General features: G+C 36.1%; 1 protein-coding gene across 1 annotated transcript in view; it reads right to left on the reverse strand.

Moving 5' to 3' along the window:
* Positions 1–16,863, reverse strand: part of LOC129940919 (uncharacterized) — a 480,879-nt gene that overhangs the window by 38,842 nt on the left and 425,174 nt on the right. The window lies entirely within an intron of this gene.

Below are 16,863 nucleotides of genomic sequence, written 5' to 3' on the forward strand. Positions count from 1 at the left end.
AGGTCATGGAAACGCTGAACGAAAGCTTTTTAATGACCAACAATACGGCTTTCGTAGCAATAAGTTCACTGGTGATCTCATGGTTCATCTCAACGAACAGTGGAACAAATCTTTACATTATTTTAGAGAAAGTAAGATTATTGCACTTGATATTTCAAAGGCATTTGATGGAGTTTTGCACCAAGATCTAATATCGAAAATGCTTGCTTTTGGTACTGATGAGTCTCTTATTCGTTGGACTAGAAATTTTCTTTCGAACCGTTCAATACAAGTCGTTTTGGATGGATTCAAGTCTGAAACCCATAAAATAAATGCTAAATAAAACATTGTTTCATATTTGTTTCCACACTCATAACCCTCTCTTCGGATGTGGAACTGCAACGGCAAAATATGATTAGCTCATTAAATTCCTGCCTATACAGCATTGTTCAATGGGGAATAAAAAACCGTTTGGAATTTAATGCTTCGAACACCCATTGCTGTCTTGTATCGTTAAAGCGATATATACCCTCTTTGCCACTGTCTATTAGTGACACTCACGTCTATTAGTGAAACATCCTCTTAGTGTGCATCAGCACCCACCTTTTGTAAGGCGATCACATAAGCGATGTTGCCAAAAATTCCGAAAGATGTCTTGGGTATTTGAGACGATACAAGAAATTTGTCTCTTTGTCCGATCTGGCTACAATTTACAAAACCTATGTACGTCCGAAACTTATATAATAACTTTCATCTTAAGCTGGTGCCTCTTGGACAGTATTCAAAGAAGAGCTTTTAAAATGATTGGTGACATTAACATCATCAACTAGAGTTTCTTGCCTCACCCTACTATGCTCTAGTGAAATAGCCAGTTGCATTCCTCCCCTTTAACAATTAAACCGTAATACCCGCGCTTCTAGGAATTCCTATCACTTTACCCTTGGACCCAACTTCGGCAGTACTATGAAGTACAGAGATTGATTTTTTAGCCGTACTACGTGAAGGTGGAAAGGCAAAGTGATCAAAGGACAAAATCATAATACTATGAAAAAAGCGATATCCATACAGCATGGAAACCCCCAATCCTTAGATTTCTCCGATTTAACAATTTTAAAATGGTAGGGCCCAAATAAGCATTGGTTTTTGGTTTTCTTCAGAAAGAAGGTAAACAGTTATGCTTTTATTTAATGATTGACAAATTTAATTTTCTCTTAATTATTAAATGACAGTTAGACTTAAGTATTAATGTTCCTTCTAAAATTAGTCCTTAGGATTAAATCATACGACCAATGACCATATCCCTTATCTTTTAAATCTCTAAGAGCATAATACATTGTGGACCTAGATGTGGTGACATTAATTTATTATTTTTAACCATAAAAGCAATATTTCAAATAAATTAAATTTAAATTATAATAATCTTGAATTTAATTTCGACAAAACCACGATACTATATTATTTATCTATCATTTTCTATTTATATTATTTGCCAAAAATTACAGAATGAAAATTCAAATAACAAATCGAATTTCATTTCCCCAAAATCCAACAAACACTTTTCAATTTCTATTTTCCACAATAAACCCAAATATACATATCTACAAAACTATGTATATACGTTTCTACTAGAACAACATGGTATTTTCCAATTATTCGATTGTCATGAATTATTCGTTTGGAATAAGAGAAAAAGCTATGCAGAGATAGAGAACATTATAGAGAAGCCTCAAGTCAAGAAGTCCTTTACCTACTATATGCATAAATGAATGTATGTACATTTCCTGAAATCTATTTTTGTCTGTCTTGTTTATGGTTTGTTTCTTTGTATATGTGTGGTTGATACATTAGGCAAGTGTGTTTGTGTATGTGTATGAGGATATTTGAAATACTAATGCTGTAATCAACAGATTGCATCAAATAATCATTTGGCAATCAGGACATCCAGTCTTAAAGTAGAACTATAGTTTAGCCCAATATATTTCGAATTTCTCTCCCTGTGTGTATCCTTATTCTATGTGTGTATGGACAGAGAACAACCGCAAATAACTTTTAACTCGCATTCTTCAAGTCTTTCTTTTTCATTAGTTATTTAGAAATTGTTGCTTGTTTTATATACGCATACGTATATAAATTCAAATGTGTAAAATTGTGTATTCTGTTCTTCATTTGCTTTGAGTATCCTTTAAAGAAATTTTAAGGAAATGAGTAAACACTAAAAATAATGGTCGTACTTTGTGTTGACTTCGATAGATTGTCTGAATTAAAGTTTAATTTATTCAGTTCCTGATTAAAAACAAATCTTTGGTCAATCGTTTAAGCAAACACACAAATCGGGATGCGAACCATACTGATAACTTCCATTGGTGCTCTTTCAACTAGCCAAAGCCTCGTTTAGAGAATCTTGAAAAGTTTAAGGTGTTTAAGTTTTGAGTCAGAAACTCTTCCCCCACTGGAAAAAAAAACGGTCAAATAGTCCACACAAAAAAAGATTCAAAATCTTAGCATAGAATCTGTAGAGGATTTTAAACTCAGGGTTGAAGTTTTAGAACTATCAGTTAAAACTGCTTTTAAGATTTCATGCAATAAAATACAGCAGTAAACAATTCTATCCCAGAAATATCTTCAGCAGGATTTTTACCAACCATATAAAGACTCCCTTGAAGTTTATAAGCGAGCTGAAGAAACAAAGTTGGGGAGGATATTGTTGATTGAATATAGACATAAAATATTCTGACAGACTTAGTAAAGACGTATTGAAGGAACATTGAAGAAACCTGATGGATTGTAGGCATCCTCTTCAGCTGAGTTCTTGGAAGTATTGACGGCTGGACTGCGAGAATTCTAATCTAGTTTATGTATAGTACATTAACTCTGTTATTAAAAGAGAAAGCATTTTCTTGGCTGTTAATACTTTCCCTGTCTCTAAATCTCTAGGTTTGGATAGCATACTACCAGTAATGCTACAAAAACTGCAAAACTTAGCAGTAACATGGCTGAAGACCTTCTTCAAAGGGTGCCTCTATCTCAATCATATACCGGAGGTTCAAGTAGTTTTTATCCGGAAAGTAAGTGGGTGTAGCCATGAATACGCAAAGGGTTTTCGGCCAATTAGCTTTACTTCTTTTGCTATCTCAGGGAAATTCTCATAGAATGTCAATCTCTATGACAACACGCTTATTTTAAAGGCAAGTATACAGAGACGGCCCTGCATGGGATAGTGCGTACCATTAAGAAGACAATTCATTATGAATATTATCTACTCTTGTTACCTTCCTAGACATAGAATGTGCTTTCAATAACGTCCTTTCTAAATAGATTCCCGAATTGATAATAATAATTTGGTAACAATTTCTTCCAAGCATGTGGGCGGTGTTTTCTCCCCGCTCTTATGGATTTTAGTCATGAACAACATCCTCATAAAGTTAAAAAGTTGTGGAGTGAAAGTGGTAGCTTATGCTGGTGTCGAAAAAGTTTGTGATTATCGAAATGACGGATATGGATCTGAAAAAAGTAAGCAGTTGGGCCAAGAGCAGTGCTCTAGATGTTAATCAGAGCAAAAATGAACTGATGTCCGTTATGACCAAAACTAAAATACCTGTCTTTACTTTACCCTGACCGAACATTCAGATCCTGTCTTTAGCCTTATGCGTGAAATACCTACGAGTCATTATAGATCCTAAACTAAACTGGAAAGTAGACATTGAAGAACGGGTTTAGAAGGCCTGACTTGCCTTTTACGCCTGTAGAATAACTTTTGTAAAAAAGTGGGGCCTTCAATCGAAGATGATTTTGTGGACATACACAGCCAATTAACGTCCTATTTTGTCCTATAGATGGATTGTGTGATGGCAAGACATACAATATCGAAAAGCTAAGGAAGTTTCAAAAAAGAGCTGATGTTGGGACTACAGGGGCCCTTTGATCCTGCCCAACAGATGCCTAACATTTTATTCTTCACCTCCATCCAGAAGACCTGCACATTAAATATCGTGCAGAGCGCTAAGGCTGTTAGTTTTACATACCCTTTGGGTATGGTAACACTAACGAACTTATTAAGGCGGATATTTTTGCGAAGGATTGTGAGGATGGCATGGTTGCGAAAGACTTCGATGCTACTATCTTTACTGACGGGTCAAAGATGGAGTCTGGAGTTTGGTCGGGAATATTCTCTATGTCCTTAAATGTTTCTAAGTCTTTTAGGCTACCTGGTTAAGCTAGTTTATTTTAAGCGGAATTACTATCCAAGCTTAAACCAAAATGGAAACATCTATTTGCACTGATAGCCAGGCGCCAACCTCCGTATCACCCTTATTTGGGTTCCAGGTCATAGTGGGATTGGTGGAAATGAACGGCCTGATGAGTTAAGCCGTCATAGCTCACTTGCAGAAATTGTAAATATTCCTCTCGGGGCTAAGAGGGGTAAAATTTTCTCAATTTTTCTGACAGAATACAACCTCAAGTGGAACAGTCTAACGGATTGTACCATATCCAGGAATATATTCTCTATCTTTAACAAAAATCGTTCTATCGAACTCTTATGCAGACCCAGGCATGGGTTACTGCAATATGAACTTTACATTTTCCAAAAGGAGGGCATGTAGGAAAGTTGAGTAGACCTCACTATACTCACTTTCGTAGCTGTGAAGACCAACAGGAAAGGGAAACTGTGATTCACTTCCGTTGTAAATGTTCTGCCCTGGCCGATTCAACGAAATGGATCTAGGATTGCTAATTTTCTCAATATAAATCCATCATAAAAATATCTCTTTAGATTTTGTAATACATGGGTCAAAGGAATTTATGATAACAAAACAAAGCTTTTCAGCGCAACTTGAGTCACGCAGCAAGGGCTGCTTGTAATTGCCATTTCTACCTACTTACCTACCTTAAGCTGTTTTTTGTCGAAATATTCGGGATGTTGAACATATTTAGTGTTGCACTTTCGGAATTAAACAACTTCCAACGAAAAGTTTATAATTGAGGATTTAAATTGTCAATAACGATCCTGGTCTTTCAACGTTGTAAAAACACTTACGAAGAATTGAATCACTTTTATTCCAGAAACATGTTCGGCAATTTTTTTAATTCTGTCCCCACCAATCGATTCCACTACTTTTTGCAATCATTGAATTCAACTGGTAAAAATTCAGTGAAAAACCACGAAAAAACAAAAATTACTCGGAAATGAAAACAAAAACTGTTACGTATACTCAATAGTGTACACTCCAATTTAAAATTCAACTTGTACCCTTAAAGGTACACAAATAATAACACATGTCAGTGTGTGCTCTTTATCACCTCAAAAACTGACTGACGCAAATAGTGACAAATTAACGTTTTCTCTATCTCCCATGTCCATCAAACATTTTTATTCCTATCAAGGGTTTTTATTTTTGTTTCGCAGTCACACACACAATTACTATCTATTAAATTAAAAAGTCCATCATTTTTCTCATCCTGAGCCAAAATCATTCTTTGTCACTTTACTGCCACAAGCAACATTAATAAAATCTCATCACCCATAAGGATCATAACAAACAATTTATTCAAAAACTACCACAAGGCTCGCTGGATTGAAAATTGTTACCAAATATAGTTTAAAAAATTGGGGGGAGGGGGGATTCGGAAGTACTTCCTGTTCTTCTTCTAGAGAATGAATAAAAAAGAGGAAATAATGGAAAATGTGAAACCATCGACGTTATACAAAAATAGAAATACTTAAATGGATTTCTACTAGGGACCGAGCTAGATGGAAAAGGTTGTTTGGTGAGGCCCTAGTTCACACATGACTGTAACGCCACCTTAAGTAAGTAAGTGAGATGAATTTTTTGAATACACTTTATTGCGTAATATAAAAGCTCCTGAAAAAGTAGTTCTTGTACTAGTATACCAATTTTGCCAAAATAATAATTCAGGCTGAATTTTACAAGTGTCGAAAATGAATTATTAAATCAACAAGGCAGATCTATTGCTGCTTGATGATGTTTGTCAGCCAGTCAAAATTGGCTACCTACAAAATTAATCAAATGTCCGTTCAAGAAGTAGTTTAAACATTCAGGAATGCTAAGAACTCACCCACCAGACTCAAGATAATGGCTTTGAACTCTAAATCGCACTAAAAAATAAAATTATACTAGGTGGCGCAACAGTTCATTGAGAACTAAGGCCCAGTGACTTACAACTCTCAACCATTCCTGTGTGCGAGTAATGTTGTCAGGAATGGAGGGGACCAACAGTTTTAAGACGAATCCGAACTGCTAATTTGAGAGAGCACTTTTAATGACAAGAAATTCTCTTGGAGAATTTGTCAATTCCTCGCATGAGGCAGTACCCGTGAAAAAAGCCTTAGATGGCACAGGCAGGAATTGAACCCAAGACTTCTTGCATGATAGTCCTAGACGCTAACCATCACGCCACGGGTACTAAGGCTGTAAAAATACTATGAAGAAGGCTGAGTTTGTTGTGCAGTTAAAGCAATTCCTCAAATGTTCACTTGGTTATTGTGCGAAAATTGTAAGATAGGTGTTCAGAACTTCCAAGACATAACCAAAATTGTAGAATCCAATTCACAAGCTACCAAATTAAGCAAGCTTAAGCAAAGGAATCAATGATCGATCTAAAACAAATTATGGCGAACCATGAAAAAGAAGGTCTTAAGTCTGCAAATCAATCAAATCCGAGATTTTTTGATCTTAATGTTTTGGATATCAATGTTGGAGCAAAAACAGAGTTCGATAAAGCATTTAACATTCTGGAAGTGCGGTGTAAGAAACTCTATACTGTCTTCTATACTGTCTATACCTTAAGGGGCGAAATTAAGCTGCAGGACAAACTGATGGACATTCTTGGAGAAGTGAATATTACAGCTGAGTTTTTTGAGAGAGGTTAGAGATACAAGTGGTACAATTGTTTTTAATAGTGGCCTCATGGCTAGACTAACTTAAACGATAGAGGACATCATTGAGTTTTTAAAGTGTTGTACAGGGTTAAGATTTAACTATTAAGCAATTTTAAAACGTTGAGGTCCAAAAGAATGGGTTTATCACACATTGCCGTTGAATATCCGCATAAAAAGAGCAGGGTTTTTGAATAGAGAAACGGATTTCAAGATTAAAGCTATTGTTGTTAGCGAAGCAGATAAGTGGATAAGAAGTTTTAGACAAGAGATAATTAATAACAATGAAAAAAAGTGTTGAAGATAGGACAGAGTCCTGAGGCACACCAGAAATTTGTAAAGGGTTTTCAATTGGCACGGCTAGATTTTCGCGCTACATGGGTGCAATTTTGTTTTGATGATACCTGTTTACCACGCTAAGTTTACCAGGTGATAATGCATCCTCAAAAAGTTACCGTTTGGTCTGTATTTTGGGATGGCACAGCGGTGCAATTGGTCCGTACTTTCTTGGAAGCGGCGTTAGTAAGGCGGTTACCGTAAACAGCGAGCGCTACATAACCCTGGTAACTAATTTTGTTTGGCCCAAATTGAACCAAATGGACTAAGACGACATGCAGGACGGGGCTACGTGCCACACAGCAAACGCCCCGATTGACATTTTGCATTAACGATTTGAGGCTAAGGTTATCTATGGCAGGGGTGATTTGAATTGGCTACCAAGGTCATGCGATTTGGCCCCGCTAGATTTTTTCCTTAGGGGTTTCTTGAAGTCAAAGGTCTATGCAAATAAACTACAATCGACCGATGCCCTGAAGGTGAACATAAGAACATAGGTAGGTAGATTTGTTTGATTCAGTTTGGTAGATAGAAAAGATTTTACCCTTCATAGCACCAAGAGGAATGTTAACTATTTCCGCAAGTGAGCTGTGAAGGGCCGATCCTTGCCTGGCTATCTCGTCAGCCCGTTTATTTCCCACGATACCACTATTAATATTCAGGTTCGCAATCTCATCGCGACATTGCTGGACCAATTTAGATGAGGATATGGCCGAGTTAATGGCTTTGACAGCTGCCTTACTGTCTGTAAAGATAGCCGCATTTCGGTTTTCGTTTGGGTTTTGTTTAAGTATCTTACATGCCTCCCTTATTGCCAGCAGTTCAGCCTGAAAAACATTTAGGGACTCAGAAAAGATCCCAGAACCAACTCCGCACTTTATTTTTGAGCCGTCAGTAAAGATGGTTGCGTCGAAACCTATCGACACGATGTCATCCTCCCAATCTTCTCTGGATGGGAAAATAACCTTAAAACCCTTACTAAGGCTCAAAGTATTAGTGCAGTAGTCAGTGTCTACCGAGATAATATCTGAGGAAATCAATTTCTTAGTGTTGCTGTGACCATTAGGTTTTGACAACCAGCTGTTTGATTCCTTCAGCCTAATAGTGCTGCAGGAAACTATGTATTTAATAAAAAGGTCGATTGGTAGAAGATCCAAAATAACGTTTAAGGCGTCCTTTGGGCAAGTACGCATGGCCCCTTTGGTGCCCACGCAAGCTGTTCTCTGAACCTTCTTTAGCTTATTAATATTATAGGCTTTGCTAAGAGCAGCCCACCACACAATCGAACCATATGTTAAGATTGGGCGTAATACGGCTGTGTACGTCCATAAAATCATCTTCGACTGAAGTCCCCACTTTTTGCCGAAAGTTTTGCTGCAGGCGTAGAAGGCAACACAGGCCTTCTTAACCCGTACTTCAATATTTAGTTTCCAGTTTAGTTTAGGGTCGAGTATAACTCCCAAATATTTTGCACTGGAAGACAATGATAGGATTTGACGTTGAGTCGAGGTAGCGTGAAGGGCTGTACTTAAGTTTTGGTGATAAAGAGCAACAGTTCAGTTTTACTTTGGTTTACTCCTAGTCCACAACTCTTGGCCCAGTTGTTAACTTTTTTCAAAGCTGACTCCGTAATTTCACTAATCACAGAGGTGTACTTTCCTGACACCAATATCACCAAATCATCCGCGTAAGCTACCGACTTCACTCCCCATCTCTCTAATTTAAGGAGAATTGTATCCATGACCAGAAGCCATAGAAGAGGCGAAAGGACACCACCCTGGGGTGTTCCCCTATTCACGTGTTTTGTTGCGATTGTATTGCCTACAGAGGCTCGAATCTTCCTACCACTGAGCATGGAAATAATCCATTCTCAAATGAAGTCTTCACATAAGAACATTACTCAGGCCATCGCTCAATCAGCGGATCTTTGCGCAAGAGTCATTGAAAATTGGACCAAGCGTGCATCCGAAAGAATCCGAGGTGGGAATTTGAATGATGTCATATTCCACACTTAATAGTATAAATGAGCTTAATAGCATACATTGTTGCAAAAGCAATACTGCGGGTCAGTAGGAAGCTTTTGGTTCTTAGCTGTTAATTAATCAGAGTTTCCATGACTTTGAAAAGAAGTGACTTCAGTGCAATGAGTAGATAATTTGGTTCGGAGAAAATCGATAATCAAACATACAAACTAGTAGAGAAACCATCCCCAAAAAGACTTATAACACAAATTAAGAACAGTATGCTCTAAAAATCAATTGGGTGCCTTAAATTTCTGAGTGCTTTGTGAAGAATTCAATTGAGGCTAATCATTGGACCGGGTGATTAGTTGAAATTCGTGAATTGAGTTTTACTATTTCCGCTACATTTTAGAACCGTTGGCACTATTGTTAGTGCGTAGGACTGTCATGTCAGAGAGTTCAATTCCTGCCTTTGGTAATGCCTCGTGTGGGGAATTTAAAAATCCACAAAGAGTAAGTCTTGTCTTGATAAGTGCTTTCTCAAATTAGCCTTTCGGATTCGGCTTAAAACTGGCGGCCCCTTCCATCACTGACAACATTACTCGCTCACAGGATGGTTCAGAGTTATAAGTAGCTAGGCCCAAGTTTTCAACGAACTGCGCCATCTTATTTACTTATTTATCTCGGCTACATGAGTCACACTTCATCTGTGCAAACAATACGACGACAGCAGCAATGATTAATATTGATTGATCTTTTTACCAAACTTGTATGTGGGTGACTCATTTCGGTCAAAATTTCTTTTAAAAAAATCGACTGTTTGGACTCCACACGTATGGAACTGGGTGGCAGTATCTTACCTATTCATGTATGGCATCAGGATACGCAAAACCAAAATTAAATTTTTTTTCGCGAAGTTGCTGTTTGTCAATATCATCGTCGATATACGGCAAACAATTTCACCAGGATATAAAAAGGATATGTATGGTACGCGCCAAACTTCATCATAGATTTTCAATTAACTTTCTATCTCTATTGCTCGTTTGAATTTTCCATGCACATGACTAAGGACGAAAGATGGATTTTAGTTCATTTTTTCCTTTTTCTTGTTACTCTTCTATCAGCAGCTCTGCAAAATAATATCCTTGTTGCTTGGTAAGGATCCCGTGTGAAGAGAACATATTCCTCGTTCGTCGCTTGTACATACCTATATTTGCTTTATTGACGGTTGGAAAGATGCAGTCATGTGCAAATTTATCACTTGCCAATACCTCGCTCGGCATGATGCCATTTTCCATCAGTTTTTGTTTTTCTTATTTTGTATTTCGTCGTATGTGTTTTTGTTTGTGCAAAAATTATTGATGGATTTTAAAAGGACGATGAATGGGGGTTCTGTATTGTTAAGCAATTTCAATTCTTCACTCTCATCTTTGTCAGTATTGGAGATAGGTTAGAGTATAACCCTAAGCATAAGCAAAGCATATGTATGTTTGTATATGAGAACTTATCCGGAACGAAAATGTGAGAAGCTACTGATGCTCAGTTATTAGTAGTTTCGTGTCTTATGACTGGAATTATGGAGCTGCTTTTGAAAATGGGATTGCTGTGCATAATGCATTTCAAAAAGGGAAGTCATGTATGCAAATTTACCTATACCCTGCAATAACCCACAGATAATGTTGAATGAAATTTTTGTTTAAGTTTCAAACATAAAATGAACAAATTTGAAAAGAAAGAAATTTAAAAAGGATATATTTGAGTTGTGAAAAGAACTTTAAAAGTTGTTCCTTTCTTAATAATAATTATAACCTGGTGATGTATCATTATAAATTTAGAATCACTTTCTTGGGGTTTTTTCCATGATAAAAATACAATGAGAAGAAATTGGGGTTAATTTCATGATTGAATTATTAATACTTAATTTTCTTGAGCACATCAAAGCCAGAAATTGACAGTTGATAGCGAACATAATATTGAGATTCCATCTGTCAAATTGGAAGTCTTCCGAACTTCGACAGTGTATTTTTCATGGTTATTAGTTGATGAATATAGCGTTCAACGACATATTCAAACTATAAAAGGAGTGCTCTATCCTTGGAAAAACGAAATGGCTTCTACTGGTTGAGCTTTGACTTGGGTCTGCACCCTTAATAGTTTGAATAACCTTTTGAAGGTAAACGACCATAAACAACGAATTGGTTCTAAGTTTTAAATTGACCCAAAAAACTATCTCCAGGTATGGGACTTATTTCTAGATACATGTGCATTGATATTGATAATAATCTGCACAAGAATAAGGAATTCATAAGAATAAGGACTTTCTTTAAGAACGATGTTAGCCAGAATATTATCCTAAAATACAAATATTTTACTAGAAATGTATGATTTACAATCATAGAAACAAGATGGCACTACACTACACACAGCTGACGTTCGCCATATTGGCAGTTAGGCTCATAAACATCAGATTGTTGGCATATCGCGTGAAGATGATGCAAGCTGGTCACAAAGGTCGTATAGCAGGTTGCACTCAAAGCCGAAATAACCCCTTAAATCGGAAAATTTCTTAAAAATTGTGACAAACGGATAAAGAAAACACAGCAGATATTTTAGCATCGTTGCGTATTCCATTCAAAATGTTATCACTAGACCTTCCAAATTTAAAACAGGAACATTAGGAGACGCAACAGCTGGTAGAGTACCATCTTTGTGTCTGAGTAATGTGAAGACATCTTTGGTGGAATAATCGGGAAAAATAGCCTGAACGACAACACTTCGGACAACGGATTAAGGTTCTTCGACCTTGCTGCGGGCGAAATATCACGGTAGCCAGATTGGTCAGGAACTTGGAGTTCTTCAGATCAATCTACCGGATTGACCAAATTGCGATACACAGTAGACATCATGGATGTCCGAATCTTTCCAGAAGCTAACACCGACTCGGACAACTACCTCATTGCAGCCAAGGTAGCACTTTGTGTTTCCAGACTCAAGGGAGAAGGTACAACGTCGAACGGCTACAATCGCAAGAGATTGCGAAATCCTTCTCCGACCGAGTTACAAGTAACCTTTCTCGACGAATCAATGTCAACATTGCCAAGAGTTGAGAGAGCAGCTGTTCAAGAGGAAATCAAGAAATATAACCTTAGCGTAACTTTTCCCAGGGACAACTATTTAAGTCTTGTGTACATCACAGAGTGATTTTTTAAAAGCTTAAAAAAAACACATCAGATTTAGAAAAATACATGAAACCTTTATTTAAATCGATAGTACGGTCGATATAATTAAATGGGTAAAGATTATTTCATGCAAATGTTGACTCTCAAATGGTCCATCCACGGGCTTGTTTGTATATGCATGAGTTTTAACATAGCCCCACAAAAAATAGTCTTAAGGCGTTAAGTCGCATGATCTAGGTGGCCAATTTACCGGTCCCGAACGTGGTATAAAATGTTCACCGAACTCGCCTCTCAATAAGTCCATTGTTGCGCGTGCTGTGTTGCATGTAGCACCGTCTTGTTGAAACCACATGTCATGTAAGCCAAGCTTTTTCATTTTGGGCAAAAAAAAGTTCGATATCATCTCACGGTAGCGCTCACTATTTACAGTTACTTTATACGATTCGCATCATCTTTCAAGAAGACAGTCCAATGACGCCACCAGGCCATAAACCGCCCCAAAACTGTGACTTTTTATGGATGCATTGGTAGCTCTTGCAATGCTTCTCACTAATATTCACTACAAAATCGACACGAAACATGTGTCAGAAGTGTTGCCAAAAAGATTATAGCTAAAAAACATCTTTATGGGATATTTAAGACCTTTCTTATAAATAAATTAACAATTACCCTTATATTAGCAGATCCTCCAATAACGTACTTTAGTCTCTTTGACGGAATTCAAAAATAATAATAGGGTTAATTTGAAACTGAATAACTCTATAGCTTAAGTACCATGTGCCTGTCATTATTTTATCAATATTTTCAAAAACAGAATTAAGTGAAAAAGAAAGTTGCATTCCTCCTCTCAACCAATTCATCAGCTACAACCACACTTCTAATTATTGTATCCTTGAACCCCTTTACCTACTCTTAAATACAGAGATTCTTTTTATAGCCGCACTACACGAATGTGCAATGCATTACTTAATTCAATATTTCCCACTTATTACTTTAAATGTGAAAATTATTGTATTCTAGTGAAATAAAGTTCGTACCTTTATTTCTCTTGTGAAAAGCTTTCTTTCCATGAAAAATAAACAATCGATTCATAAAATTAACTTTCTCCGAATTTTGACTTTAATACTAAAAGCATGATAAAGTATACAGTTGTTAACCAACCAAGTTTAAGGTTGAATGTTTTTTAATAAAAACAAAATGAAACAAAAACAGAATCAATTAAGAGCATCTGAAAATAGCTTGCATCAGAAGACCTTGCTGCAGATTTAATCCGCAATTGAAAAGTTCATAATTTACCTTGATAAACTTTTCAAAAAAAAAAAAAAATTATTTTTATATATTTATTTACTCTCTTCCTTTAAACACAATTTCAATACACACAATCATCCTGTTTGAGGAGACTTAAAGCCTAATTAATTGACACCATTGTAGGTACCGCCTTGCCGCGTCTCATCTCATCAGGATCTCCTCTGATGTCCGCTTCATATAGACGCACCGTCCACTCAACATTACGTGTTGTAATGAATTTTAATAGCCTACTGAATAAATGCAATTAAACGTAATTATTGGTAACAATTGGTTGATAATTAGTCACTCATTTACTCTGTTTGAACCATAAGTCAATACACGCACATCGATATTTCAGCTTCAGCATTTTCATATACGAATGTCGGCGCGGCGGTGGTTATGGCAGTGCGGAAGCGGCGGCGGCGGTAGCCGGTGTCAGGACAAATTGAACATCTGACCTTTCAGTTTTGCTTAAGTTACCCATCCTATATCAGAGACCGGGAGAGTTCACCTTTCCGCTGGCTTTCGGCATACCGCCACGCCCGGTTCCGCGTCGCTGACGTACACCCTTTGCAAACTTATTTAATTCGCGTTTGTTTCAATCTATCGCATTGTTATTGCACATTTCCAGGAAAGTGGCGTTTTTCAAAAATTTTCCAGTAGACAAAATTAAAACGAATTTAAAAAAAATACACACACTTTTGATTGATTGCAATTAAGTTGGGAGGAATTTAAATGATTAAGAACAATTATCTCGCTTTATATAGTTATGCATGTCCAACAGCAGCAAACAAAAAACAACAACAACTTTATTAATTATGTTGCTTGATTCCACATATGTTGATTATTGATCCTAGCACCCGTCCGGATAATGCATAAATTTGCTTCCTGCATTAATATTAATATAATATTGTTAATAATAGTCCTTTGCATTCAATGAAAAATATTGCAATCAAATTAAAATCAAAGCGATTGAAAGCTCAAAGCAAAACCAAAGCCAGCGTCCATCAAGTGAAACAACTCTAAATGGCGCAAATATTAATTTGTTGATATAAATCAACTCTATTGTTCAGGAATTCATAATCATTTCGAAAGGGGAAGGTTGATTCTTCTCACTTCGCTATCCTATGACAAAAGCAGGCGCCTGGCTCCTGACAGGAATATAAAACTGTTTAAAAATATGACTGATGTACATAGCAGCCCTAAGGACCTTCCAATACCTCTATTCTAAGTAATTCAGAAACAAAATACTTGCAATTATAAATTAACATTGAACGTCACCCTTAATGAGGATGTCATCTGTCAATAAAATAAACCAAGACGTGACCCTGTCCCAGTTTTTCTGAATTGAAAGGCGGTTTCATTAAACAAAGAAGAACAATCGAAGTGATAAACGAAGGTTGGCTGCCAAACCGACGACCAACACGGACGGACAGACGACTTCTGGGTAGACTCTAGTTAGGGGACCATGTTTTGGCAATTAATAATTGTCGCTTAGAGACCAATTTTTCCGGTATTATTATTTTCGTTCTATTTGTTCTTTTCCAATAGCTGAACGGAGGGGGTGGTTAATGGGTGGCAGAAGCCATTTAAAAAAAATGTTAATTATCTTTGGAGAACTTGAGCGAGTCCCGGGAATTGTTAGATTGAAGACTGCCAATTGGAGCTATGAGTTTGATAAATATTGGAAGAAGTCGAAGAAGGTAAAAGTGTTTGCGAGAATTGTACTCGTTTAGAAAGTTTAGGCTGTTAATTATCATTGAAGGTCCTTTTCATCTTAAAAGTTGTTTATTTTCTGTTTTTCTTTTTCGTTTTCGTTTTATGGCCTAATCTACTGTTGTTGGCCAATTATTTCGTATTTAATCCTTAAGAGAGGAATAATAATAACATAGAAAATGCGACACAGCTAATACCGTAAGGAAATTAATGATTGGTAAATGGTAGAACGATTTTAGCCAATTAAGTGTAGGTACACTTCTAGTTAGTTAGAAAATAAGACGAGACAATTGTTATTAATTAACAAAATTGATAAAACAAACTGTTTTTGCTTATGAATCGCATTTTTCGGTTTGGACAATATTAAAACGGGTTATGGAAAAAAGTATTGGCGAAAAAGTTATATAGAATTTAGTGAAATGTCAAGGGTTTTAGTGTAAGTCAAAAAATCTGTAGTGATTGTGAGGTATTATCCATGGTGTAAAATTACCTATATCAAGTATTTATCCAAACCTCTTTAAAATCAATTCATATTACAGGGTAATAACAACCGTAACATTTTCAAGCTATAAAGATAAGTTGAATATAATTTGCAATGGAAAGGATACAGAACTAGAGCTTATTTTAAGACAAGTGCAGGAATGCCATCGACACCAGGAATGTCATTGGGTTTAAGATTCTGAAGACCATTCAATACATCAGATAATTCTAAATGTATTGAGTCGATATCTACTTTAGGGGTAATATCTGAAAGAAGATCCAAGTTTTCTTGTGAAGTTGAGTAAACTGATTGAAAAAATTAAGCAAAAAGATCAGGAGTTTTATTAATAGCAGTAGAATTATCCCCTCCAAAATTCATCGTAGTTGGAGTGCCAATTGATTTCCTTTTAGAAATAAAATAAATAATAAAACTCCAGAATCTTTTCGGATCACTTTTCAAATTAAGCTTAATATCCGAAATATAATTGCTGTGCAAGAATTTGCTGAGAACCATGAATTCTTTACGAAGTTTACAAAATGAATGTTTGTGATCTAAAGTGTTTGACATTTCATACTTGGAAAATGATTTATTTTTAAATGAGTCAGCCTTTTGTTAACCACTAAGGTTTTCAGATATTCTTTTCTGTCCAATGAGTTAGAAATAAGTTAAAAGCTGTATTTAAGATAATCTTGAAACGGTTAAGTATAATCTTCAAGTTTGTGTTTAAAAATTCAGTATTCCAGTCTACAGTTCCAAGATAATTATCGAGTTCAATGAAGTTTGATTTTAAGAAGTTAAATGATTTTGGATTGTTACTGCCAAATTTCAAATATCTATAAAATTTTATTTTAATATATAATTCCTTACGATGAATTAAATTGTTCAACAAACTATACAGAACAGTATCTGTGATAGAAACTTTAAATTCATCTTGTGATGTAAAAACTAAATCAAGAATTGTATCTAAATTATTATCAATACTATTAATTTGATGTAAGTTTAAGGCAAATAAATGATAATTCAGAATCT

The sequence above is a fragment of the Eupeodes corollae genome, chromosome 1, assembly GCF_945859685.1.
Source record: "Eupeodes corollae chromosome 1, idEupCoro1.1, whole genome shotgun sequence".
In the NCBI taxonomy this organism is placed as follows: Eukaryota; Metazoa; Arthropoda; class Insecta; order Diptera; family Syrphidae; genus Eupeodes; species Eupeodes corollae.